Source organism: Mirounga leonina, unplaced genomic scaffold, assembly GCF_011800145.1.
Source record: "Mirounga leonina isolate KUSES-001 unplaced genomic scaffold, KU_Mleo_1.0 Mir_83, whole genome shotgun sequence".
Classification (NCBI taxonomy): domain Eukaryota; kingdom Metazoa; phylum Chordata; class Mammalia; order Carnivora; family Phocidae; genus Mirounga; species Mirounga leonina.
The window spans coordinates 1,794,666-1,822,363 of NW_023270826.1; the positions used below are offsets into that span (position 1 = coordinate 1,794,666).

Consider the following 27,698-nt stretch of genomic DNA (forward strand, 5'->3'; position numbering starts at 1 on the left):
TTCCTCCTTTGGACTACCTCCAAAAATTTTCTAGGGCTTTAGTAAACAGAATATTAAAATCACTGTATTATGTGTTCTTTAAAACTGGTTAGTACTCTTACTCAACTTCAAAGAGTAAGAAACTGAGACATGAAGGGGCTAAAGAAGTTACTTTGCCAAGGGCACGCTGTGTGTTTGTATCAGTCAGAAACTGTACTTGGCTGATCTGAAAATTGATTTAAGCAACACAGAACTTTCTTTTCCTTTCCTCTAATAAGGTGTTCAGAAGTGGGCAGTGTAGGGTTGATGTGGCAGTGCCATGAGCTTTTTGGGGATCCAAGGTCTGGGCAGCTTGCCATTCCACAATCCCTAGGGTGAATCTTCATCCCGTGCTTATAGTATGATTTCTAGAGCTCCAGCCACTTGACCCCAGCATCTGAAAGATATAGAAAGAGGAACAGAAGGGGCCTGTCATCTGAGTCATTCCCTTTAAAGGGGGCTTTCTAGAAAGCCTCGATGTCTTTTACTTACATCTCATGTAAGTCATAAACTGAAGCTGGGCATTCTGTCAGTCCTAGCAATGTGGGAGCTCTGACAGCGAGGAAGGCGAGAATCACTATTGGGTGGGTAACTTATGGTCCACCACAAATATGATACCCTTACCCTCTAAGTGAGCACATGTCTTGGATTTTGGATTAGTTCCAATTGCAAATAACCTGCCTATTCTCCTAAACCCACAAAGTCAGCATGTTGGCACCTAAATGTATGTTTTTTCTATTCAGAAAAGGCTCAAATATCCTTTGTCTGATTCATTTGTCCTGAATTTTATTTTAGAAAATGAACTGTTCACAAAAGAACTGAATTTGTTATTTGCTCAAATTGCTTGACACATGTCATTTTTTAAAAAACATTGTTCACGTTTTGGATTCTCTTCAGGTGGCAGGTGGAAAGGTATAGGTTAGTCATACATGGGGGATTGGTGACCAAAAGTGGGAGACAGATTATTCTTCAGGGTACACTAATCCCCATCCTTTGACCCTTTACCACATGAAGGTCTTCACTGATTTCTCCCTAAAGTATTACCATTCCCTGCCTGCTTTCCTGTCCACCTAATCATGGGGGACGGGGCACTGTTGGGGCACTCTGAGCCACCACTGCCTGTGGTGTGGTGTGGAGGACGAATACTGGACGTGGACTAAAAAGAATCTGGACTCAGCTCTGCCCCTTCCCAGGGGCCTCACGGTGACCCTCAGGCAAGCCCCTTCATTCCTCCAGGCCTCAGTTCCCTCCTCAGTAAAATCTGGGGTTAGACTTAGATGAGCTCTGTGGACACCTGCCAAGTCAAACATTCTGATTGTATCTCCTGCTCCCGTCCCCCTTCCCTTGCCCTCTGTTGGATTGGAATGTGACCTACAAATGCTGCCAGTCGCTGGGCAAGGGCTCTTCAAAGTCACCTGTCCCTTTTCTGCCACCAGAAAGAACTGTGATGAAAATCAGCCTGTTTTCTTGAAGTTTCACTGAAGAAGATTTGTTTTCCAGACTCTAGGAGGTTTTCTCAATGTAGGTTTCTAACTAAAATGCCTCCTATTGTAATTCAAAGCCTGTTTGCTTTTGCCCTATTGTTTGTATGATTCTTGTCTGGTTATTCAGAGGAAAACTTCAGACAAAATAAAAATTGCAATAGGATGAAAGACATTTTCCAGGGGAAGATATAGGATCCAGATTTCTCATTGTCTATTCATGAGTTCACTTATTAGCTCATTCGGTTGACTGAGAAACTTAGGCGCCTACGTGCAAGTCACACATGGAAAATGTGGGCTTCTACCCTGACCTGGTCTATACTGTAGATGAAAGTGCCATTATGTGTCAGGCCCTGTCCCATGTGTGTCACATTCTTAGTTAATCTTTACAAGAGCCATATGATGTAGGCATTTATTATGGAATTTTATTGCTATAGTCTGCCCCCTCTTTAGACTAGAGGGGCTACACATTACCCCTTTCCTAATCATTTATTTACCTAATTTGGGGGGCACCTATTAGGTGCTAGACATTAGGGTTATGACGAAATAAGACAAAGGGTTTAGCTGATAGGCCTGCCAATCTGTTAATCATAGTGCTCTGACTACTCCCAAGTATATGACCCAAGCTTGGCCCATCATGAAACTGTGTCTTTTTTGATAGTGATTGGGCTGAGGGTTGGGAGAATGACCCAAGGGGGGACAGTTAGAGTTTTTATATGCCATATTATCTGATTCTGGTTGCTGGAAAAGACAGTTTCTCTTTATCCATTTGAGCCCTAGATTCAGATATATTATGGTACCTACTCCACTATTATGCTTTCCAGTTTCATAAACCAATAAAATCTCTTTTTGCTTGAACCATTGGTTTGAACCATATAAACTGCCATTTTTTTTCTTCCAGATTTTTTTCTGGTTTAACCTAATGATTTGAACTTCTGCTGCCTGCGATTGAAAGAGTCCTGACAAATCTGGTAGTATTGTTATCTCTCATGTAGATTAAGAAAATGAGGCTAGGAGTATTTATTTACCCCAGGTCATTCGGCTATTAGGCATAGCAAGAACTAAAACCCAGGCAACTTCAAAGCCTATGTTCTTGATTACTCTGGTACCATCCCATAAAGTCAGACAAGGACTGAAGAGAAGAGACTTCTACTCAAGGAGTGGTCCACAGGCAGTTGCCTACCAGCAAACTCTTTGCTACTGGTCCAAGAGGAGGTAAGAAGTAATGAACCAGAATGTAAACAAACTGTATCTCTAAGTACACTTTTTAAGTTCAGCTGACATTTTTTTTTTTAATAGAAATACTTTCCTGAGAAAGTTAGCAGTATGTTGATTCAGATTCTGATGCATACTCTTTATCCGCTCTTGGGTTGGCATCAAGCTATGGACCCGTACTTGGAGGAGCACTGGTAGAGGACTGTTGGGTTTGCTGCCCAGCTGACAACCATCTTACTATCTCTGGAGACTTCCACAGAAGCTGTGTCTGTATCATGTGACCTTGTCCCCCTCTTCTGTTAGTCATAACTGATTTGTTTGAGTCAAGCTGGACCAACCAGATTTTCTTGTCTAAGAATATGGAATCTTAAAAAAAGAAACAAAGGAACCAGGAGATGTTAGTTGCTGAGTTCCAAAAATGGGTGAGCCCAGAAACTCTTGTTTTCATTTCTCTGGAGTTGGTGTGATTCTTGACTTCTGAGCAGTGGTTGTTCAATCTTACATCTTGTAAGGTTATGAATATCCTTTTGAGCAAATTCCCTTTTGTCTTAAGCTATCCAGAGTTGGTTTCAAGAGAACTTTAATACCATTGAAAAATACAGGGAAGACCACCTGTTTATGACTCAGAATTCTATTTATAATTTCAGTTATTAGTTAGCCTATATGACACTGTCCTCCATAATTCTAGGGCCTCAGTAATAGTTGGAAACATTGCTACCTGAGCTGGGAGTCCCCACTATAAAATGGAAACAAAGATGTACATAATCAATTACCCCTGGTGACTAAAGTAACTCTGATAAAGACTAAAAATCTTAATTAGAGCAAATAAATGATCAACTTTTGTCTGCTTAACTATAGATAAATAGGACCCAAATGAATGAATTAACTCATTGCTGACTTTAGGAACATTACTACTTTGGGCTAGAGCACTCACATCTGCTCATCTAGCTGGCTTTCAAAGAATGACCATGTGCTCTGGGAAAACCAACATTATCTCCACCAGCTAAATGCAAACAGCAGTTTCTTGAATTCATATTTGGTTTTTGGAAAAAGAAAAAAAAAAAGGTGGAGACACAACCCAAATCCTCTTGTTACGTGGCCATATCTGTTTAGATGCAATATTTGATTTAAAAAAATATTTGATTGCCTCCTGAGATCATCTCACTATTTGAAGTTGCGAGTCCAGAGAAGCAAGTCCTCTCCAACTTGGTGAAGGAAGCCGTACAAATAGAGGTTTGAAGATGCATCCTTAGCAGGTAGAAGGGGCCGCATGGAGTGAGAGCAGGAAGAGAAAGGAAGCACGCACGAGGTGCTTGCTGCTTTTCCTTCAGTGGAGGAAAAACAGTGCTGGAAGGTGTTGGGGGAAGCTTCAAAGCTTGGCGTGTTCATCGTTTATTTCTGAATCCAGACGATTGTCTCCTCTGTGCTTACCTAGAATCTCGTGATCTTGGTTCTGAATAGGTTAATCTATTTTTATTTTATTTATTTATTTATTTATTTCTAAAATTTTATTTATTTATTTGAGAGAGAGAGAGAGTGAGCACGAGAAGGGGGAGCGGGAGAGGGAGAAGCAGACTCCCTGCGAAGCAGGGAGCCCGATGCGGGACTTGATCCTGGGACTCCAGGATCATGACCTGAGCCGAAGGCAGTCGCCCAACCAACTGAGCCACCCAGGCGCCCTAGGTTAATCTATTTTTAAAGGGTATCCAAATGCTATTAAGATAACTCTTGCATTCCTTTGATCTTTCTATTTAAAAATTCAAGGGCTTATAGTCATAGATACCTCTGCCAGTATAGCCAAGAGGATCACCTACAAATGCTCTCTGAATAGAAAAAAAACCCTCGAACCTGAGATTCAAATATCTATGCTTATAATTCTCTACATATAAAACCTCTTCTTAGTCTCTGTTTAAATTCTAGTGATTTAGGTGCAGAGTTCTTTTCTTCTTAATTGTATCGCTGGACATAAATTAGGCATAATCTATAAGATTTTCAACGTATCATACATCCAGCATTTTTTATTGTACTAAATTTCAGGGCTAATTTAAGTTTAAACTCTTTATTTTAGAAAATCAGTAACAGCAACTAATTAGCACATCTCATTCTGGATGTATTTGCCAACCAATTTCAGAGACTCATTTGCCTGTTAAGAGATTTTATTGAACACCAGCACCACAGACTCTCCTTTTTTTCTAGTAAACAGCTCATGCTTATTATCTTATTACAGGAATGCCACTGGTTAAATCAGGCTCTGAATATAAATAGCCATATTACTGCCATCAGGCATCAATGTTTATTTAGTGGCTGTGAGTCATGCATACCTCTTTGATCGGGTTTGGAATGAGCCGTTGCAGTTTTTGTTCAAAAAGGTTATTTGCAAAGGCTACAGAAGTATCAGTTAGATTAAACATGAAATTAATCAGTGTGGAATTTTATCAGCCATTTCTGCCACCAAACACCAGGTGTCAAGAGCATGTGCAAATGAGGGCTGAACATAATGAAGCTGGGGGGGACAGCTTAGTAGGGAGGTCAGAAAAGATTCCAAGAGGTCTACCATGCTCAGGGAGGAAAGATGGCGGGAGGGGGAGTAGGAAGGAGCAGGGGAGGGAGGGAAAGAAGGGGGGGAGGGAGAGAAGAAGGAAGGAGGGAAATATTGAAGGCCTACCGAATCATCTGGAACTCATTGGCAGTTTCACACTGCGTATCTCATAGCAGAGTGTATGGAAAAGAGAGTTAGGTGACCTGGGTTAGCCTGAACTCTGCCTTGTCCTACCCAGTGATCTTTGGGAAACTGTTTAATGCATACATGCATTACCAAGGATACATATAGAACATATGATAAACTTGTACAAAAGCATATTTTCCACCTCAACGTTTCTTGAGACTAAAAGTATCAGGGAGCAAGAGACCCAAGATAGCTGTCATATGGTTTTAGTTGATGAAACTGTGTTGGTGGAAGAGACGAGGCCCTTTGACTGGAGGGCTCATTTAAACTGGGTCCATTCATTGCTTCAAAATTTAGTGGGTGCTCCAGCCTGTCAGGTGTATGTGTGGAGAGAGGCCTGTGAATAATTATAACAAAGCAAGTTGAGTGCTGTGATGATTGCCACTATAAATTCCTGGTGACCTCACTCTCCGGCAGCCCTCATCACTGCTCAGTCATTATGTGGCATTTCTGCCCGGCGACTCTCCCTGCCGCTGCCTCAGTGCCTATTTCTGATGTTCTCCACTGTCTTCAAGCTTCTGACTTTCCCTGAGTTCGTCTTCCTCTCAGCAGATGATCTAACCTTCCCTACAGTGAAAATGAATTCACCTACCTCCACACTCATCCTCTCCTTCTCCCTCATTCTCCTCATAGGGAACGTCTCCCTCTTCTAGGAGGCAATCCTTCTACCTGTCGTTTGGACCCTATCTCTTCCCAGGGTTCTTTTTCTATCCAGAATCTTCCCTTCTTCTCTCTCAACTGGCTCTTTGCCGTCAGCAGATAAAAATGCTTAGTGTTTCCCAATTAAAAAAAAAAACAAAAAACAAAAAGCAAAACCATCCTCCTTTGAGAGTACCTCTCTGCAGGAATCTTCCTTCCTTGTCACAGACAAGCTTCTTGAAAGAGTTGTCCACTTGTCCCAGTCAAGAGTGGGACAATTAACTGACTAAGCCTCCCAGGCACTCTCCCAGGAACTCTCACATCCTCAGGTTCCACTTAATCTTGGGTCAAGTTGTCTGGGAGACTCCGACCCAGAAATTTGCATGCAGGTGGTATATGGGGGTGGGTGCTCTAGAAACCACCTTGGGAGTGGGATAAAGGAAGCGGGATTGGCGATGTAGATACAACAGGGGCACCATCCAACTCTAGAGAACTCGAGAGCTGGCATGGCCTTTCAGGGATGACCTGAATTGAGACAAAGGGGACAGGCCTTTTTAACCCCACATCAACGTGTCATTGGATGCACACAACAGGTGTACACCCTCGGGCAAGGCAGCTTCCTTTGATAAAGGGTAATTCTTGGAGAAGAATCTGGCCATGGGCCACCAGCAGGCAACAGTCCTGGCAGCTGGGGGAAGGAGTGCTTCATTCCTAGAGGGGGTTTCTGGGTGGCACAGCCTAGCGCACACTGCTTACCTAGCCTTCTATAACCTGGCTTTCTCTTGAGCTCCAGACTCCATCTACATTCAACTGCCTGTCAGACATTTCCATCTGGACATCTCCCAAAAGCCAATGAAACATTCAGATTTAACTCATCACTTTCTACCACTCCACTCACTCCTTCCTTAGGGTTCTTTGTCTTGATAAATGGAAGAGAGAAGATAACCTGTGAGAATTATCCTTTCTCTCCTTTGTGGATTACTTCAGGCTCTGTTTGTTCTTTGCAGCCCTTCTGAGGAGTCTTGTGGGCTGAATACACATGCGCACTAAGCAAGGCACTCTTTTTGCATCCTGTCACCAACCAGGAGCCCGGGAGGCATCACAGCTCACTGAGTTCTGGCACGGCTGTCCTTGCTCGCTCCACTTGTCTTCATTCTCACTTTCTTGGGCTTGCATCTACCAAATATATTGTTACGACCATCACTATGGTCTCAGGACTTGCTTTTTTATTTTTTAATTTTATTTTATTATGTTATGTTAGTCACCATTCATTACATCATTAGTTTTTGATGTAGTGTTCCATGATCCATTGCTTGCATATAACACCCAGTGCTCCATTCAGTACGTGCCCTTTTTAATACCCATCACCAGGCTAACCCATCCCCCCACCCCCTCCCCTCTAGAACCCTCAGTTTGTTTCTCAGAGTCCATAGTCTCTCATGGTTCATCTCCCCCTCCGATATCCCCCCTTCATTTTTCCCTTCCTACTATCTTCTTCTTCTTCTTTTTTTTTTTTAACATATAATGTATTATTTGTTTCAGAGGTACAGGTCTGTGATTCATCAGTCTTACGCAATTCACAGCGCTCACCATAGGACATACCCTCCCCAATGTCTATCACCCAGCCACCCCATCTCTCCCACCCCCCACCACTCCAGCAACCCTCAGTTTGTTTCCTGAGATTAAGAATTCCTCATATCAGTGAGATCATATGACACTTGTCTTTCTCTGATTGAGTTATTTCGCTTAGCATAATACCCTCTAGTTCCATTCATGTTGTTGCAAATGGCAAGATTTCTTTTTTTTTTTTGATGGCTGCATAATATTCCGTTGTATATGTGGTATATATATACCACATCTTCTTTATCCATTCATCTGTCGATGGACATCTTGGCTCTTTCCATAGTTTGGCTATTGTGGACATTGCTGCAATAAACACTGGGGTGCACGTACCCCTTCAGATCACTACATTTATATCTTTGGGGTAAATATCCAGTAGGCAATTGCTGGGTTGTAAGATAGCTCTATTTTCAACTTTTTGAGGAACCCCCATACTGTTTTCCAGAGTGTCAGGCCTTGCTTTTTGAGGACCCAAGCAAAGATACTACCTTTTCCCCAATGTCCTTGTTTCCAATAAGTCATATCGATTCCAACTTCTAAAGAACTCTTCAGTCTATTCTTTCATCAACATCTCCATTGCCACCACCCTTAGGCAAGCTCCATCAGTTCCTCCTGGATTGTCACCTCAGCCTCCTAACTGGTCTCCAGGCCTGATTCCCTACAAGCTATTCCCCACTCTCTAGCCTGACACACAGAGCTTAATGTTAGTTGCGAGAGTGAGTGAATATGTGAATAGATGGTGTCACAGGGTGCTGCATATTGTAACCGAGCTACTTTGGAATGTTGACATAAGAGTTTTTTTCTAGAAATTTTTAGAGTATGTGTGAGTTGGGGTGGGGAGGGGCTGAGGGAGAGGGAGAGAGAGAATCTTAAGCAGGCTCCATGCCCAGCATGGAGCCCGACGTGGGGCTGGATTCCACAACCTCGAGATCATGACCTGAGCGGAAGTCAAGAGTGGGACAATTAACTGACTAAGCCTCCCAGGCACCCCTCTTTGTAGAATTTTTTAACATTTGACACTCAATCTTCCCCTCTGGGAGGGATCACGCATTAGTGGGCCAGCTGGTTACCTCATAGACAGAGGCTCAAGGGCTTCAACATAGGAGACTAGAAGTGGAAATTTTTTTCTTTTTAAATTGAATTTTAGTTGAAGTTCCCTTTCTTCCTTCCTTCCTTTCTTTCCCTCTTTCCCTCTTTACTTCTTCCTTCCTAAAAGATTTTATTTATTTATTTGACAGAGAGAGACGCAGCGAGAGAGGGAACAGAAGCAGGGGGAGTGGGAGAGGGAGAAGCAGGCCTCCTACTGATCAGGGAGCCCGATGTGGGGCTCGATCCCAGGACCCTGGGATCATGACCTGAGCTGAAGGCAGACGCTTAATGGCTGAGCCACCCAGGCGCCCCTTTTTCTTCCTTCCTTCCTTCCTTCCTTCCTTCCTTCCTTCCTTCCTTCCTTCCTTCCTTCCTTCTTTCTTCCTTTGTTTCTTTGTTCATTTGTTTTTTTTCTTTCCTAGATTGGGCTGCCCAACACAGCATTTTTATTCTTCTCTGCTGTTCTACTTCTAAGAGTTCATGGGGTTTTAAGTTAAGTGAATAGTAGTAGATGTGGAGAGCTTAGAGCTGTGCGGGGTACATATTAGGGACAAAATAAGTTTTAGTTATTAGCATTATCATCCTATTATGGATTTTTTCCTCCTATTTCCTTTCTCCCATTTCCTGAGGGTTAAAATAGTTTAAAAATATTTAATTCAAAATTGAGTAAATTCCATTTTCTGAATGTAGCTCTCCTAGGAAACAAAATATAGTAGAGATCTAAGTGGTCATCATCCTAAAATTGGCACTGTCCAGTTGAGTTACTTAGTTTCTGTGCAATATGTTTTTGTGGATATAAAATGCAATTTAAACCTCAAGATTCTAGAATTAATATTCAATTTAGAAAAGTTAAAAAGGAAAAATAAAACTAGTTTTCCTTAAGCCTTCAAGTTCAAATTATAATTCTTATTTTAAAAATAAATGTAATCAATCCAGGGAGGTATTTGATTATAATTTGCTTGAGTAGCTGAACAGACCAAATTCCTTAAAACAGTCTGTGCTATTAACATCTCAATTTTTAAAATTCCCTTGAACATTTTAAACTGCATTTATAAATTGAGTGTATCTGATTATTTAAAGCACTTCTACTGCCCAACCTGCCCACCAAAGGCTTCCCAGCTCTAAAAAAGCTAATTAAGTTAATGAACATGGTCCATCTCAAGCTAATCCTATAAATTCCAGTTTTGCTTACAAACTTTGCATAATTCTCTTTATCTTTCAACTGAAAATCTAAGTCTAAAATAAATGACTGAGTTATACATTTCAAACTAGAATCAAAGGCCAAATCTATCAAATTTCCCTAAAATCTCTTAAACACTTCAAATACTTCAAATATAAAATGTATACAGATCATTCCTAAATGCATGAACGAACTATTAGTAGCATGGTTTGGTTTATTTCATCATCTCTATGTTTAATTCTAAACCTCCAGAGTAGACAGATAGCTTTTATCATCTCGAGCAACTTGGTGTTGCTTTTGGCCAAAAGTTTTGGCTGGGATACAGTTATAAGGTCTGAATGCCTGTCTGGGCACCAAAGGAGATGCTGAGCACCTTGTTTAAGAGCCACAGTGATAACAAGGGACTCCTTGTCTGTGCCCTACACACGGGGCTGTTTTCACAGCTGACCTTCCAGTTTCCAATTAGATCATTATCCAATTCTTTCTTCTGATTTGAGCCTGCAGCTCTGGGTAGTTTACCTGTTGATAGATATTAATGAATCTATTTACCACTGATTAACTTGAAAATTAAAAAAAAATTACCTTTCATGTTTGAATATTGGTCATAATCCTAAAGATATTTATACTATCAGGTACACTCTTGTCATTTATGGGAAAGGAAAAGGGGGAAAAGGATATATTGAACATAATTTAGTAAAACTTAGGTGCTATACACAGGTCATTATATTTGTATTTATTATTCTATTTAATCTTTTTCACAGTTGTATGATATAGGCAGGCGCGGTTATTTCCATTTGATAGAAGGGAAACTGAGGCTCAGAAAATTAAGTAGCTATTAAGTCACAAAGCCGGCATTTGAGCCTAGTTCTGATTCCATAACCTGAAGTCTGTGCTCTGTGGGGAACTTCATGTAAGCCTCCTGAGATTTCTAGCTAGAAAACAAGTCTGGCCACACATGCAGAAGGTTCTTGGGGTTGTATTTCTTGAAAATTATTTTTCCTGCTATCTTTTTTGTAACAAAACCGTCATGAATAGTTTGGGGTCATGGCTGTGAGTTGAACGTTTGACACTCGCTCTTCCCTCTGGGAGCGATCACACATTAGTGGGCCAACTGGTGACCTCATAGGCAGAGGCCAGAGGGCTTTGAGATAGGAGACTAGAATTCTTCTTTTTTTAATTGAAGTACAGTTGAAGCTTGCTTGCTTGCTTGTTTGCTTGCTTTCTTCCCTTCCGCTCACTTCCCTTCCCTCCTCTTTTCTCCCCCAGCCCCTACCTATTCCCTTCGCTTCCCTTCCTTCTTTCCATTTGGAAATAATTTCAAGCTTATAGAATAGTTACAAGAATAGATTAAAAAAAACCATTATTATTCCCTTCACCCAGATCCACCAATTGTTAATATTCTATCATTCTCTGAACTATTTAAGAGTGTGTTGCATACATCATACTTCTTTACTCCTAAACACTTCAAGTGTATATTCCCTAAGAATAAGGATATTCGTTTACACAACCACAGTTCAAATATCAGATCAGGAAGTTTTGCAATTGATATAATGCTGTTGTCTAATCTGCAGATCTTATTCCCATTTCACCAATTGTGTCCCTTTTAACAATTTTGCTTTTCTGGCCCACAATCCAATATGGGATTAAGTATTACGTTTACTTACCTGGCTTTTTAGCTTGCATAGTCTGGAATTTAGTTTGCATAGTCTGGATTCCTGGGCTTTCTCTGCCTTTCATGTCATTGACATTTTTTTTTTTTTTTTGAAGTGTACAGGTCATATATTTTCCAGAATACTTCTCAATATGGATTTGTCTAATGTTCCCTCATGATTAGATTTAGGTTATGCCTTTTTGGCAGGAATCCTACCTAAGTGCTACTGTGTCCTTCGCAGTGCATTCTATGAGGAGGCATTCTGTGTCAGTTTGACCCATTATTGATGATGTTAATTTTGATCACTTGGTTAAGGTGGTGTCTGCCAGATTTCTTTCCTGCAAATTTTCTACTTTCCTCTTTTTAATTAATAACTTGTAGTGAGATGTTTTGAGATTTTGTAAATAAACCATTTCTCATCAAACTTTTATCTACTAGCTTTATCATTCATTAATGACCTTCTCTGAATCAATTAATACTATATAGCTGCAAAACGCTGATTTTCTAACTCCATCATTTTTTCTACATTTATGAGTTGGCATGTTGTGGTTAGGGAGCACTTACTGGTGTCATTAATTATAAGTATGGACTAACGGGTTCTTATTTTTGTTCAGTGTGTTATTGTTCATTACTATAATTATTAATTTTGATGCTCAAACTCTCTCAGATGTACCTAGTGGATGCACCTTTTAAGCTGGTTCTTGTGTTCCTTTGACATGTCTCATCATTTTTTGAGCACTTGTTTACTTTCTGACACAAGATAGTGGAGACTCATCTTGTACTTTTTCTGTCTGAGCCCTGGAATCACTTGTTTCTCCAGGGAGCCCTGGTTCCTTTTAGTGGGGAATGGTTTCTAGAAACCCAGATTTGGATGCTACCGGCCCTTTCAGCAGACAGACCTAAGAAACAGACACACACATCTATTTCTGTGTGTGTGTGTGTGTGTGTATATATAAAACTATAAATTCATACTGTACCCATTCATATATACACAAATAAGCATATTTATTTCTATATTTATATATGCACTAAAAACTATAAATTCATACTGAATCCAATTTCAATCCAACAACACAGGATTCTTTAAAGCCTACCTCCTCCATATTTGTATGTCTTCTCCGAAAGCAAGAAACCTGGTTCCCCACATTCTCAAAATATTTATTCATTTACTCCATCCTACAACAGACAGAAAATAATTTCAGAATTATGCACCCATACCACTGAGAAAAATGTGTATACTAAAGTGGAGTTCAGTTTTGGTAGCTGTTTTAGCCTTTAGATCAAGGTTATATAAGCAAAGCATTGTGTTCAAGTTATTTGGCTTAATTTATTTTTCTTCAGTGTGCTTAGGTTATTTGTTTAAAATATAGTAAGACTCTTCTGTTTCTGTTTGTATCCCATTTTAGATTTTTCATCCACCTCCATTCTTGTTGCTTTAATTTTATGTTTTTGAGTAAATAAAACAGTAATATACTTCCAAGAGCCAAAATGATACCTGAAAAAGATATTCCAAGAATGTGTAGTGCTCTTTTATCCCTTTATACCCTGTTTTTACCCTCTGGATAACCAAACTCATTAATTTCTCATTTGTTCTTGCTGTGTTTCTTTTTGCGAAAATATGTAGTGAATATACATATTCTTATTTCACCTTTATTTTCTTACACGAAAGGTAACATACCACCTATACTCTTTGTACTTCACTTTTTTTAAACCTAAATCTATATTCTGTATATCACTCTTATCATTTCATAGAGATATTCCTTATTCCTTTTTATAGCTATACAGGACTCCATTGAATGGATGCGCTACACCTTATTCAACTGCTTATTTTTGCTGTTATATCTGTTCATTATGGTAGAGGTACAGTTTCAGGGTAAAATCATAAATGGGGGATTGCTGGGTCAAAAGGTAAACATACGTGTAGTTTAGTTAGGTATTGCCAAATTCCCTTCTATAAGTGTGCGCCATTTTGCATTTCCACTAGTAATCTATGAGAGCGACAATTTCCCCAGTGTCTTGCCAGCAGAATGTTTCGTCAAGGCTTTTAAGTTTTGACAACCTGGTAAGAACAAAAAGCTATTGCAGCATTGTTTTAATTTGTATTTCTCTTATTATTTTGAAGTTGAACAATTTCTAAATGTTTATGGCTGTTTTTTGTCCTTTTGGGTAAATGGTTGATATCTTTATGTGATTTTTAGTCATTTATTCTTCAGTTTCTCAGAGTTTTCTGGATATTGGGAGCATTAGGTTGATATCCCTAACATAGAAAGATCTCTCCATCTCTATCACTCTTCCTATCTCTATCTTTATTTCTATCTATTTGTTTGTTTGTTTGTTTACTTATTTACTTCAGTAGGCTCCATGCCCAATATGTAGCCCAGTGTAGGACTTGAACTCACGACCCTGAGATCAAGACCTGAGCTGAGAGCAAAAGTTGGGTGCTTAACTGACTGAGTCACCCAGGTGCCCCAATTTCTATCTACTTTTTTTAACGGACATAATTCTTGGGGCACCTGGCTGGCTCAGTTGGTAGAGCAGGTGACTCTTGATCTTGGGGTTGTAGGTTCAAGTGCCACATTGGGTATAGGGATTACTTAAACATAAAATCTTTACAAAATAAAATAAAAGATATAATTCTCTCTCTTTCATACCTTTGTGATATATTTGTATAGTAACATTGTTTTAGAGACTCTTAATGACAAACAAATGTCTTTGCTTAGATAACTGTCGATGAGCAGAGGCCCTGGGAAGAGGATAGAAAATCACATTCACCTTCAACCAGCAGTTAAGGGACAATACCTATTGGAAAGGAAGGAACGATGTGAGACCAAGGCATATTCCTGGAACACAGACCGGAAACCCCTTCAGAGGTCAGACAGTGATCTGTAGAGGAGTTTGAGTGTTCAGCAGCAGTTTGTCACTGTGTCTGAATCTCCAGGTTGTCACAGGCCTTGTCTTAGGGAAGGACTAAAAGAAGTGAGGTCGCAAGATTTTGGGCCCGTGTCAGCAGCCGGGATCCATGTGTGTGCATCTGGTAAGAGATGGTTATGTCATAGAACCAAAGAATTCAAGGCCTGTAGGAGAACTTACAGATCACTGGGACTCAGAAACAAACTAGCACTATTTCAGAGGCAGGGAACAGGCCCAGAGGTAAGCAGCTTGCCCAAAGTCACACACTTAGCTATCATCAGCGCTACATACTGTGACTTCGAACTAATAGGACTCTTCAAAGGTAATCCATGTTGAAACATCTACATTCAGATGATTTTCATATTTTAAAGGTGTCATCCTGGTTAGTTGCATACTTCATTCTAGCAACTGCCATGGCCAGAACTTTTCAGAGTCTCTAATCGAAGGAGAGCTGAAAATTTGCTTTGGCTGGTCTGTGCATTCATTCTTTCATTTTAATAATACTGACACATTCTGATTTCTATTTTAGGCTTGAGTCTGACACATACTCTTCTGTCAGCAGAGGTTTTTTGTTTCGTTTTTTTAAAATAGATCTCAGTGTAAATAATTAGGTTGGTTTTCTTTAGTTACATTCTTGTTTTAAGGATACACCCTAATTAATTTAATTGGACTCCTGTGTTTCCTCAGTCTCTTATACAACCCATTTCTATCTAGATTAATCTAATCCATTATGTTAGTGGCTCCCAAACTGATAATCACCGAGGGCGCTTATTAGACATACATATTCAAGCCCACCATGACCTCCCGAACCAGACTCTTCATGTGACTGGAAATCTGAAATTTTAACAATTTAAGAAGGATGCAGATTCTGGAAAATGATGATTCTGTGTTAGTTTTGGGAGTTTAACTCTCAGCTGGCAGCTTTACCCCAAATCCCCTTACATGTGGATTATCCCTAGGTTCTGAGGGCAATGCCAATAAAAACTTGTAGTCTATGGCAGAATCACTGGAAGAAATATACAGCTTCCTAGCACAGGTGATTCATCAACACGTAGGGGGCTACTTTGAGAGGGAGAGAGCTCCTCTGGGTGATGAGGTACGCGCATGCCAAGTCACAGTCCTTTACAGTGACAGCCATTCTTCAGGAAATGCAGGAGGCAACGGGTAGTCGTTCTTCATCCATTACAGAATTGGATGACAAAGGCAGTCATTCCTTCAGTCATCGAGACCTGTTGACCAGAGCACTTGATCAGGCACCAGAGCTGGTTCACTGACACCAAGAACACTGGTGCTTTTGTGAGCAGACTGTCACCCCGGCTGGGGCTGCTTATCATCCCACTTGTCTTACATCACTACCGCTGGGGCTATCTGTTTCAGCTCTCACAAATTCACTCTTTTGATTTCTGTCTCTTATCTTAGGACATCTTGCTCTTCCTACTTTAACACTTAAAATTTATTTTATTTTTAAAGATTTTATTTATTTGAGAGAGAGAAAATGCCGTGAGCATGAGTGGGGGGGCGGTGGTCAGAGGGAGAGGGAGAAGCAGATTCTCCACTGAGCAGGGAGCCCGACGTAGGGCTCGATCCCAGGACCTTGAGATCATGACCTGAGCTGAAGGCAGATGCTCAACCGACTGAGCCACCCAGGCACCCATTAACACTTAAAATTTAATAAATGTTTGCTGAGTGATTACTTTGTGCAAGGCACTGTGGGGTTGGGGGAGCAAGATGGAAAGCTACTAAGAAAAATAAATACTCAGCCAAGTTGTCAAGGCTATAAAAATGCTTAAGCAACAGTTCCTGCTCTAAAGGAACTTAAGTTCACTAGGGGGATAAAACAAATAAATAACTGTTAAAACTTGGCAATGAGAATAGCCAAGAAAAGGCAGGTATAAGGCAAACATTTTTGTTGCAGTAATGAAAACAGGTTAGTACTGATGTAGGAATAGATACACTGATGAAATTGAATAGTGAGCATAGAAATATACCCAAACGTAAAAATAATATTTGATAATAACCTCATTTCAAATTGGTAGGGAAAATACAGATTACTCAATAAATTATAGTGGGACAACTGGCAAGGCTTCAGGAAAATAAATTAAACTGAATCCTTACCTCACTCCTCACACAAAATTAATTCCAAAAGGATTTAAATGTAAAGACTTAAACCATAAATGTATTAGAGAAAACACAGGTGAGAGGCTTTCTAATTTTAAATACAGGCAGCCTTGTTTTATTGCACTTCACTGTATTGTGTTTTGTAAATACTGGGTTTTTTAAAAATTGAAGGTTTGTGGCAACCCTGCTTTGAGCAACTGTACCAGCACCATTTTTCCAACAGCATTTGCTCACTTCATATCTCTGTGTCACGTTTTGGTTTTTCTCATAATATTTCAACTTCTTCATTATTATTATATTTGTGATAGTAATCTGTGATCAGTGATCTTTGATGTTACTTCTGTAATTATTTTGGAGTACCATGGATCATGCCATGTGTGATGGCAAACTTAATTGATAAATGTGAGTGTGTTCTGACTACTCCACTGACCAGCCGTTCCCCCATCTCTCTCCCTCTTCTCAGGCCTCCCTATTCCCTGAGACACAATGATACTGAAATTAGTCCACCTAATAACCCTACAATGGCCCCTAAGTGTTTAAGTGAAAGAGAGAGTCAAATGTGTCTCACATTAAATCGAAAGCTAGAAATGACTAAGCTTAGTGAGGAAGGCATGTCAAAAGCCAACACAGGCTGAAAGGTAGGCCTCTTGTGCCAGTTAACCAAGTTGTGAATACAAAGGAAATGTTCCTGAAGGAAATTAAAAATGCTTTGGTAGGGAACACACAAATGATAAGAAAATGAAACATCTTATTGCCGATGTAGAGAAAGTTTGAGTGGTCTGGATAGAAGACTAAACCAGTCACATTACCTTCGGCCAAATCTTCAACTCTTTGGAGGCTGTGAGAGGTGAATATGCTGCAAAAGAAAAATTGGAAGCTAGTAGAGGTTGGTTTGTGAGGTTTAAGGAGAGAAGCCATCTCCATAACATAAAAGTTCAAGGTAAAGCGGGAAGTTATCCAGAAGATGTAGCTAATTAATGAAGGTGGCTACCCTAAACAACAGATTTTCAGTGTAGATGAAAGAGGTTTTTATTGGAAGAAGATGCCATCTAGAACTTTCATAGCTAAAGAGGAGAAGTCAATGCCTAGATTTAAAGCTTTAAAGGACAGGCTGACTCTCTTAGTAGAGGTTAATGCCGTTGGTGACATTAAGTTGAAGCCAGTGCTCATTGACCATTCTGAAAAGTTTTGTTAAATCTATTTCGCCCACGCTCTATAAATAACAACAAAGCTTGGTTGATGGCACATCTGTTTACAATATGGTTTATTGAACATTTTAAGCCTACTGTTGAGACCTACTGCTGGAAAAAAAGATTCCTTTCCAAATGTTACTGCTCATTGACAAGGCACTTGGTCACCCAAGAGCTCTGATGGAAATGTACAATGAGATTAATGTTGTTTTTGTGCCTGCTAACACAACATCCACTATGCAGCCTATGGATCAAGCAATCATTTTGATTTTCAAGTCTTATTATTTAAGAAATACATTTCTTTAGGCTACAGCTACCAAAGGTAGTGATTCGTCTGAAGGATCTGAGCAAAGTAAGTCGAAAACCTTCTGGAAGCGATTTACCATTCTAGATGCCATTTGTGATTCATGGGAAGGTTAAAATAGCAACATTAACAGGAATTTGGAAGAGTTGAGTCTAACCCTCAGGGATAACTTTGAAGGGCTCAAGACTTCAGTGGAGGAAGTAACTGCAGATGTGGTGGAAATAGCAAGAGGACTAGAATTCGAAGCGGAGCCTAAGGATGTGATGAATTGCTGTAATCTTGTGGTACAACTTTAACAAACGAGGAGTTGTTTCTTATGGATGAGCAAAGAAAGTAGTTTCTTGAGGTAGAATCTACTCTTGGTGAAGATGCTGTGAAGATTGTTGAAATGACAACAAAGGATTTAGAATATCCCGTAAATTTAGTTGATAAACCAGTGGCAGGGTTTGAGAGGACTCTAATTTTGAATGAAGTTCTACTTGAGTAAAATGTGAGCAAACAGCATTGCATGTAATAGAGAAATCATTGGTGAAAGGAAGGGTCAATCAATGTGTCAAGCTTCATTGTTGTATTATTTTAAGAAATTGCCACAGCCACCCCACCCTTCAGCAACCACTACCTGAGCAGTCAGCGACCATCAACATCGAGACAAGACCTTTTACCAGCAAAAAGATTACAACTCACTGAAAGCTCAGATGACGGTTAGCATTTTTTAGCAAGAAAGTATTTTTTAATTTATTTTTTGTTTTAAATTAGGTATGCACATTGTTTTTTTTTAATACATAATGCTAGTACACACTTAATAGACTACAGTATAGTGTAAACGTAACTTTTACATTTACTGGAAAACCAAAACATTCATTTGACTTGCTTTGTTGTGATATTTGCTTTATTACAGTGGTCTGGAATTGAACCTGCATTATCTCCGAGGTGTGCCTGCGTAAAGTCTTTTCCAAGCATGAAAAAATAACCTAGCAGCATTTTTATAAGAGTGATTTTCACTACATAAAAATCTAAAACACACCATAAGCAAAGTCAAATGCCAATGACAATGGGAAAAATATTTCAGTCACACATGACAAATAAAGGATCAATATTCATAATAGCCAAAGAACTTTTACAAGTCTACAGAAAGATAAAGAACTCTACAGAAGTTTAAAGAGACATGAATTGGGCATTTATAATAGAAGAAGTACAAACGGCCAGCAGACAAATAAAAATACACTTCAATAATTAAACAAACGTAAATGAAAGCATTTTTTTGGCCTATTTGATTAGAAAATGTATTATTTATTTATTTATTTTTAAGCTTTTATCCATTTATTAGAGAGAGAGAGTATGAGCAGAGGCAGGGCAGAGGGAGAGGGAGAAGCAGGCTCCCCATTGAGCAAGGAGCCCAAAGTTGCCACTGGATCCCAGGACTCTGGGGTCATGACCTGAGCCAAAGGCAGATGCTTAACTGACTGAGCCACCCAGGTGCCCCGGAAAATGTATTTTTTAATTGATAAAATGTCCAGTAAGGTTTGCTGTAAATGGAGTATAAATTGGTACTTTTAGGTACAACTTGGCAATTTAAGTTTAAATTGGGAAATTTAAAGTGGGAATGTGGCTTTCCTGTGACTGAGAAATTCTATGTTTATAAAATAACAGGTTTACTCCAATAACTGCGCAAAGGTGTGTATACAAGGTCATTCACTGCAGAACTATTAATTAAGTGAAACACTGGCAACAGTCGATAAGGCTAATAGATTATAGTACATCCATACGAGAGGATAGGGTGACAACGCTCTGATCTGATGAGATCTGCAATGGGTAGTTGCTTAATTCAAAAATTTTAAAATGGGGAATCATAAAAAATGATACATATGTATTTTAAACATAAAATTTTCACCTAAACTCTCTAAACATAGAATTATTCATTAATCTTTTGATGCTAAGACACGGTCTTTTCTTTGAGTATGGGTTTGCCGACTAGAATTCTACTCACCTTTCTTGCATAAGCCACAATTATGAGGTCTCTGCTCTTCTTCCCAATCTTGTGTCCTACTTCTTTCCACCTTGCTCACATTGACCTCTATGTTGCTCCAGTTGCTAAATTCACACTGAACGGCCTCTGCATTGGTTATTTTCTCCTTTCCTTTTCCTGCCTCTTTGCATGGTTGGCTCTTTCTCATGCTTTAAATCTCAGTCTAGATGTCGTTTCTGAGTCACCTTCTTTGATGACCCCAATATATCAGCCAGGATGATTTTTCTTGCAAGTAACAAATTCCAGCTTAATTGGCTTATATTATACAAAGGAATTTATTGTCTCACATAACTAAATAACCAGTCATAGATCTGACCTAAGAATACATCATAGCCATAGTTTAAACTAAATGACCAAGATCTGTCTTCTGTTTTTCACCCTACTCCCTTAGTGTTGGTTTGATTCTTCTCTTCTTTCCAATGGCTGTCAACAATTCACCTAACATCTGGGTATTGAGATAAATATACATTGGCTCTGATAGTCCTGATATGGATCTTGTGCTCATTTGTCTTAGGCCATTTTTCCAAAAGCGGAGTCTGAGGTAGGTATTCAGATGCATGTGTAAGTGTTCTTCAAGAAATACCTGAAAGGTGTCAAGTATCTTTTCTGACCCCACATAAGAAACTAGAAAGCAATAGCAAGAGAAAACTCAGAAAATTCACAAATACGTGGAAATTAAAGAGCACACTCCTGAACAGCCAATGAATCAAAGAAGCAATCAAAAGAGAAACTGAAAATATCTTGAAACAAAGGAAAATGAAAACACAACATACCGAAACTTGAAGGATGCAGAAAAAGCAGTTCTAAGAGGTAAGTTTATAGCGATAAACAACAAATTAAGAAGAAAAGAAAGACCTTAAATAACCTCAGGGAACTAGGGAAAAAAAGAAGAACAAACAGCCTAAAGTTAGCAACAGAAATAACAAAGATCAGAGTAGAAACAAAATGAAATAGAGACTGTAACAATAAAAAGAAAATCAGTGGAAAAGAACAAAACTAAGGGTTGTTTTTCTTGAAAAGAGAAAGTTGACAAATCTTTAGCTAGACTAACCAAGAAAAGAAAAGCGAAGACTCAAATAAAATCAGAAAAGAAAGAGGAGACAATACAACTTTTGTCACAGAAATCCAAAGGATTGCTAGAGATTACTGTAAGCATTATACACCAACAAACTCAGAAGATAACTTAGAGGAAATGGCTACATTCCTAGAAATATACAACTTACCAAGACTGAATCATGAAGAAACAGAAAATCTGAACAGAGCAATAATGAATAAGGAGATTGAATCAGTAATAAAAAAAAATCTCCCAACAAAGAAAAACTCAAGGCCACATGGCTTTACTGTTGAATTCTGCCAAACATTTAAAGAAAAATTAATACCAGTCTTTCTCAAATATTTCCAAAAAATTGGAGAGAAGGGAATATTTCCAAACATTTCACAAGGCCAGCCTTATTCTGATACCAAAGATAAACAAGGACACTACAAGAAAACTACAGGCCAATATCCCTGATGAGGATAGATATAAAAATCCTCATCAGAATACTAGCAAACCAAATCAACAGTGCATTAAAAGGATCGTACACCATGATAAAGTAGGATTTATCTCTGGGATTCAAGGATGGTTCAACAAATGCAAATCATTAAATGTGATATTAACATAAAGAAGGATAAAAATCATATGATCATCTCAATAGATGGAGGAAAAGCATTTGACAAAGTTCAACATCCTTTCATGAAAAAAAAAAAAAAAAAAACTCTTACAAATTAGGTATAAGGTAATGTACCTAAACATAATAAAGGCCATATATGGCGAGCCACAGCTAACATCATATGCAACAGTCAAAAGCTGAAGCTTTTCCTCTAAAATCAGGAACAAGAGAAGGATGCCCACTCTTGCCACTCCTATTTAAAATAGTACTGGAAGTCCTACTCACAGCTGATAAGAAAAGAAAAAAGGAAATAAAAAGTATCCAATCAGAAAGGAAGAAGTAAAATTGTCACTGAAGATGACATGATCTTGTATATAGAAAACCCTAGAGAGTCCATCAAAAACTCTTAAACCTAGTAAACAAATTCAGTAAAGTTGTAGGATATAAAAACATACAAAAATCAGTTGCATTTCTATATAGCAACAATGAGCTATCTGAAAAAGACAAGAAGACAATCCTGTTTATAATAGCATCAAAAAGAATAACATACTTAGGAATAAGTTTAACCAAGAAAGTGAAAGATCTGTACACTGAAAACTATAAAACATTGTTGAAAGAAATAAAAAAAGACACAAGCAATGGGAACTTGTCCCATTTTCATGGGTTGGAAGTATCAATATTGTTAAAATATCCATACTACCCAAAATAGTCTACAGATTTGGTGTAATTCCTACCAAAATTCTAATGACCTTTTTCACAGAAATAGGAAAAACAATAATAAAATTTATATGAAACCATAAAGAAATCCAAATAGCTAAAGTAATCTTGGGCAGGAAAAACAAAGCTGGAGACATCATACTTCTTGATTTCAAATTATATTAGAAGTTACACTAATCAGAACAGCGTGGTACTGGCATAAAACAGACACATAGATTAATGGAACAGAATCAAGGCCCCCAGAAATAAACCCACTCATATACAGTCAACCAATCTTCAACAAAGGTGCCGAGAATATACAATGGGGAAAGGATAGTCTCTTCAATTAATTGTGTTGGGAAAACTGAATACATACCTGCAAAAGAATGAAATTGGACCCTCCACCATCAGAAAAATGAACTCAGAATGGATTAAAAACTTTAACGTGAGACCTGAAAGTATAAAACTCCTAGAGGAAAACATGGGGGAAAACCCCTTGGCATTGATCTTGCAAATGATATTTTTTCTTTTTTCTTTTTGGATTTGACACCAAAAGTACAGGCAACAAAAGCAAAAATAAACAAGTGGGACCACATCAAACTAAAAAGTTTCTGCACAGCAAAGGAGACAATTAACAAAATGAAAAGGTAACTTAACAGAATGGGAGAAAATATTTGCAAATCATATATCTGATAAGGGGTTAATATCCAAAATATGTAAGGAATTCAAACAACTCAGCAGCAAAAAACCAAATAACCTGATTTAAAAAATGGTCAAAGGACCTGAATCAACATTTTCCAAAAGACATACAAATGGTCAATAGGTTCATGAAGAGATCCTCAACATCACTAATCATCGAAATGCAAATCAAAACCACAATGAGAGATGTTGCACCTGTTAGGATGCCTACTATAAAAGAGTCCAAAGATAACAAGTGTTGGTGAGCATGGAGAAAAAGGAACACTTATACATTGTTGGCAAGAAATTTATACAGCCATTATGGAAAACTGTATGGAGGCTCCTAAAAAATTAAAAATAGAACTACCATATAATCCAGCAATCTTACTTCTGGGTATATATCCAGAGGGAAGGAAATTACTATCTTGAAAAGATATCTGCACTCCCATGATCATTGCAGCATTATTCAAGTAGTCAGCATATGGAGACAATCTACATATCTGTCAATGGATGAACGGATAAGGAAGATGTGGAGTATTCAGTCTTAAAAAAAAAAAAGGACACCCAGGAGCACCTGGCTGGCTCAGTTGGTGGAGCGTGCAACTCTTGATCTCAGGGTTCTGGGTTTGAGCTCCACGTTGAGTGTAGAGATTACTTAAAATAAATAAAATCTTTAAAAATTACATTACATTTTTTTAAAAGATTTATTTATTCGAGAGAGAGGGACAGAGCACAAGGAGGGGGGAGTGGCAGGCAGAGGGAGAAGCAGGCTCCCCGTGGAGCAGGGAGCCCGATGTGGGATTCAATCCCAGGACCCTGGGATCATGACCTGAGCCGAAGGCAGATGTTTAACCAACTGAGCCACCCAGGTGTCCCTAAAATTTTTTTTAAAAAGGACATTCTGCCATTTGTGACAACATGGATGATTGTGGAGGACATTATACTAAATGAAATAAACCAGCTGCAGGAAGACAGACAGATACTTACATGTGGAATCTAAGTAAGTCAGACTCAGAGAAACAGGGAGTCCAATAGTTACCTGGGGCTGAGGGGTGGGAGATGTGGGGAGACATTGGTCAGAGTATACCAACTTTCAGTTGTAAGGTGAACATGTTCTGGAGACCTAATGTGCAGTATGATGACTATAAAAGGAAAGAAAGGACAGAAGAAAGGAAGCAAAGAAGGAAGAAAGAAAAAAGGGAAAGAAAAGAGAGAAGGAAGGAAGACACATTTGTGAGGGAGAGAGTAGAACAGGGTAAGGAAGGCAAACATACTGAAGAATTAAGAAATCTCAGGTTAATTCTAGCCTTGGCTTGATGCACAGAGGGAGCATAAACCACAACTCAGGGGCAATGTAGCTTTTTGTGCCTGTAGATCAGTCAGTTATTGGCTGAGGGCTGCCCCCAGGTTGGGCAGCTCCCATCAGCCAGGACCATTCTCTGGAGAAGAGGACAGCCGTGTGCCTTAGCAGTCAATACTCCACAGTATCCGGGGGATGCGTGTACTGCCCAGAAAAGAACATCTGAACGGGGCACCATAGCCTCCATCGCACCACTGAGGCCAGGAAGATTGCTGTGCTAATTGGTTTAAGCCAGGTAGGGTTCACTTTTGGAGCTATGGATGGGGTCCAGGCCACCCACCCAACATTGCTGAAAAACTCATGATAGTGTAAGCATGGGAAATGGGGAGAACGGATGGTGATCAGGTACCCAAGAAATGTTCATATACTTCCTACTCTTAATTAGTTGTTGTCATATAACCCTGTTTATTTCCTTCAGAGCACTTTCCATAGACTATAATTCTCTAATTGATTGATTGATTGATTGTTTGCCTGTCTGACTCTTAGAATGTAAATTCCATGAGGCTAGGAACCACTGTTGTAGCCTATGAATCTATTGGCATGCCTGGTACTAAATATGTTGACTGCCTTCCAGATAGGACTCTAAATGTGCAAAGACACAGAGATAAGAAGGAAAAAAAGTCTGTAGATAAGGAAGATAATTCTAGACCATTCATTCTCCAACTGTTAGTCCCCAGACCAGCAGCATCAACATCACCCAGAAACTAGTTAGAAATGAAAATTCTCAGGCCCCACTTCAGACCTAATGAATAAAAAACTCTAGGGATGGAACTCAGAAATCTGTGTTTAATAAAAGTCTGCCAGGTGATTTTGATGCACAGCTGAGTTTGGGGACTACCGTTCTAGAAACATGGAACTTATACAGGATAGGTCATGGTAAATAAAGTGGTAAGAAAAATTTAGGATCCTATTATTGTGAATATTAATGTAGTATATACCCTGTGTGTTGTTTGTTTTTACTTTTCTGAAATATCTTTTGTTGGAAGAGTCATGAATTCTTTGAATTCTAGACACCCTTGTTGGTATTTGGGAGGAAGGAGTGGGTTGAGTTAATGGTGTTTTGATTTTTCAGGCCAGGAGGGAATGTAATACTCCTGATTAGTCATCCTGACCCTCATCCTCATCCAGACCCTTACCCTCATCCACAACCAGCTCCTTGCCCTATGCACACAGTTTCCTTTTCTTTGTTCTTTTTTTTTAAAAAATAAATTTAATTTTTTAGCATGGTTTTAGACTTACAGAAAAATTACAGAGATAGTACAGAGAATTCCCATATACTGCCCCACCTAGTTTCCCCTATTATTAACATCTTATATTCATTCGTGTGGCACATTTATTATAATTAATAAGCCAATATTGATCCAGTATTACTAACTAAAGACCATATTTGATCCAGATTTCATTAGTGTCTATATAATGTCCTTTTCTGTCTGTGCCAGGATCTATCCAGGATACCCCATTATATTTAATCATCACTACTACTTAGACTCCTTTTGGCTAGTACAGTTTCTCAACCTTTTCTTGTTTTTGATGACCTTGACAGGTGGGTTTTTTTTTTTTCTTAAATTTATTTATTTTAGAGAGAGTGGGTGTGGGAGGGGGTGCAGAGGGAGAGGGGGAGAGAGAGAGAGTCTCAAGCAGGCTCTGTGCTGAGTGTGGAAACTGCCTCAGGGCTCTGTCTCACCACCCTGAGATCACAGCCTGGGCCAAAACCAAGTGTCAGATGCTTAACTGATGGCGCCACCCAGGCACACTGACCTTGACAGTTTTGAGGAGTACTGTTTGGGTGTTTTGTAGAATCTCTCTCAACTTGGGAATGTCTGATGTTTTTCCTAACATTTAGATGGGATTTGGTTTTGGGGAGGAAGATCACAGAGGTAAATTATGCCATTTTCATCACCTCATATCAAGGGTACATACTTACCAACATGATATATCACTGTCCATGTTGACCTTGATCTGGAGCCTCCAGGTAGCTGTAGAAAGAGGATGGATTTATGAAATGTTACACAGACAAGGTTTTCAGGACTTGACATTTACTTAGATTTTGGGAGGATGGTTAGAGTAAGGAAAAGGAGAGGAGGAGCCAAAACCTTTGCCTTGGGTGCCTCTCTAATACGGGTGACTGGGCTCATGGCTAGTGTATTTAGCAGAGGTGCTGGTGATCTGTCCAGGTAAAGGATTTAGTCTATAGCCAGTTTTCTCCCTTGGGAGCTGGGGGAGGGTTGGGGCAAAGAGGGTTCCATGGCCGAGGCTCTCACTGCCCCGGAACACAGGGGTAGAGAGTGTGATTGGTGCACAGGCCCTGCTGGCTGTGTCTGCCAGTCAGATCAGCTAGGACAGTCCTTCCCAGAATGACTTGTAGAGTCACTTGGAGGTGACGTCAGGGACTTTTTAGGGCCTTGGGCTCTGATTTTGGGGGTACAGTGGGAGGAGTCCGGGGATATTCCTCAGTATTCTCTCAGCTGCTTATTTGAAAAAGCAATGGATGCCCGAAGTCAATGAGGAGAGGGATTGCTGAAATTTTCCCAGAGAAAGACTGGCCATCTATTTCATAAGATGCATTTAACTATAGAAAGAATCAAAGGACATACATTAAAATATTAATATTGTTTATCTCTGCGGGTGGTGGGTTTTGGGGTTGTGTCAGTTTCCAAGGGCTGCCGTAACAGAGTACCACAAACTGGGTGGCTTAGAACAACAGAAATTTATTGTCTCATAGTTCTGGAGGCCCAAAGTCTGAAATCAAGGTCAGCAGAACTGTGTTCTCCTTTACGGCTCTTGATTTTTCCTTGTCTCTTCCTAGCTTCTGCCGGTGGCCAGCCATCCTTGTTGTTCCTTGGTTTGCGTGCAGTCCCTCAGTCTCTATCTGTCATCACATGGCCTTCTCCCTGTGTGTTGTGTCCAAATCCCTTATTCTTACAAGAACACAGTCATATTATGTTTAATATGACTTCTTCTTTTTTTTAAAAAAAGATTTACTTATTTATATTTTTGGGGGTGGGGCGGTGGGGATGGGCAGAGGGAGAGGGAGAGACTGAATTCCAAACAGACTCTGCCCTGAGCATGGAGCCTGATGCAGGGCTTGATCCCATGATCCTGACATCATGACCTGAGCTGAAACCAAGAGTCTGATGTTTAACCAACTG

At 39.4% G+C, this 27,698-nt stretch overlaps 1 long non-coding RNA gene across 3 annotated transcripts in view; it reads right to left on the reverse strand.

Moving 5' to 3' along the window:
- Nucleotides 1–321: 321 nt before the first annotated feature.
- LOC118002816 overlaps nucleotides 322–27,698 on the reverse strand; it is a 32,174-nt gene continuing 4,797 nt past the window's right edge. The window contains exons 2-5 of one of the 3 annotated variants that reach the window (XR_004677184.1): nucleotides 26,474–26,525; nucleotides 17,456–17,502; nucleotides 12,713–12,794; nucleotides 9,211–10,486 (exon numbers count right to left, since the gene is read on the reverse strand). This is a non-coding gene — a long non-coding RNA (uncharacterized LOC118002816). Of the gene's footprint in view, nucleotides 416–9,210; nucleotides 10,487–12,712; nucleotides 12,795–17,455; nucleotides 17,503–26,473; nucleotides 26,526–27,698 lie in introns of those variants that run through there. The other 2 variants (XR_004677183.1, XR_004677182.1) reach the window with 2 other exon arrangements.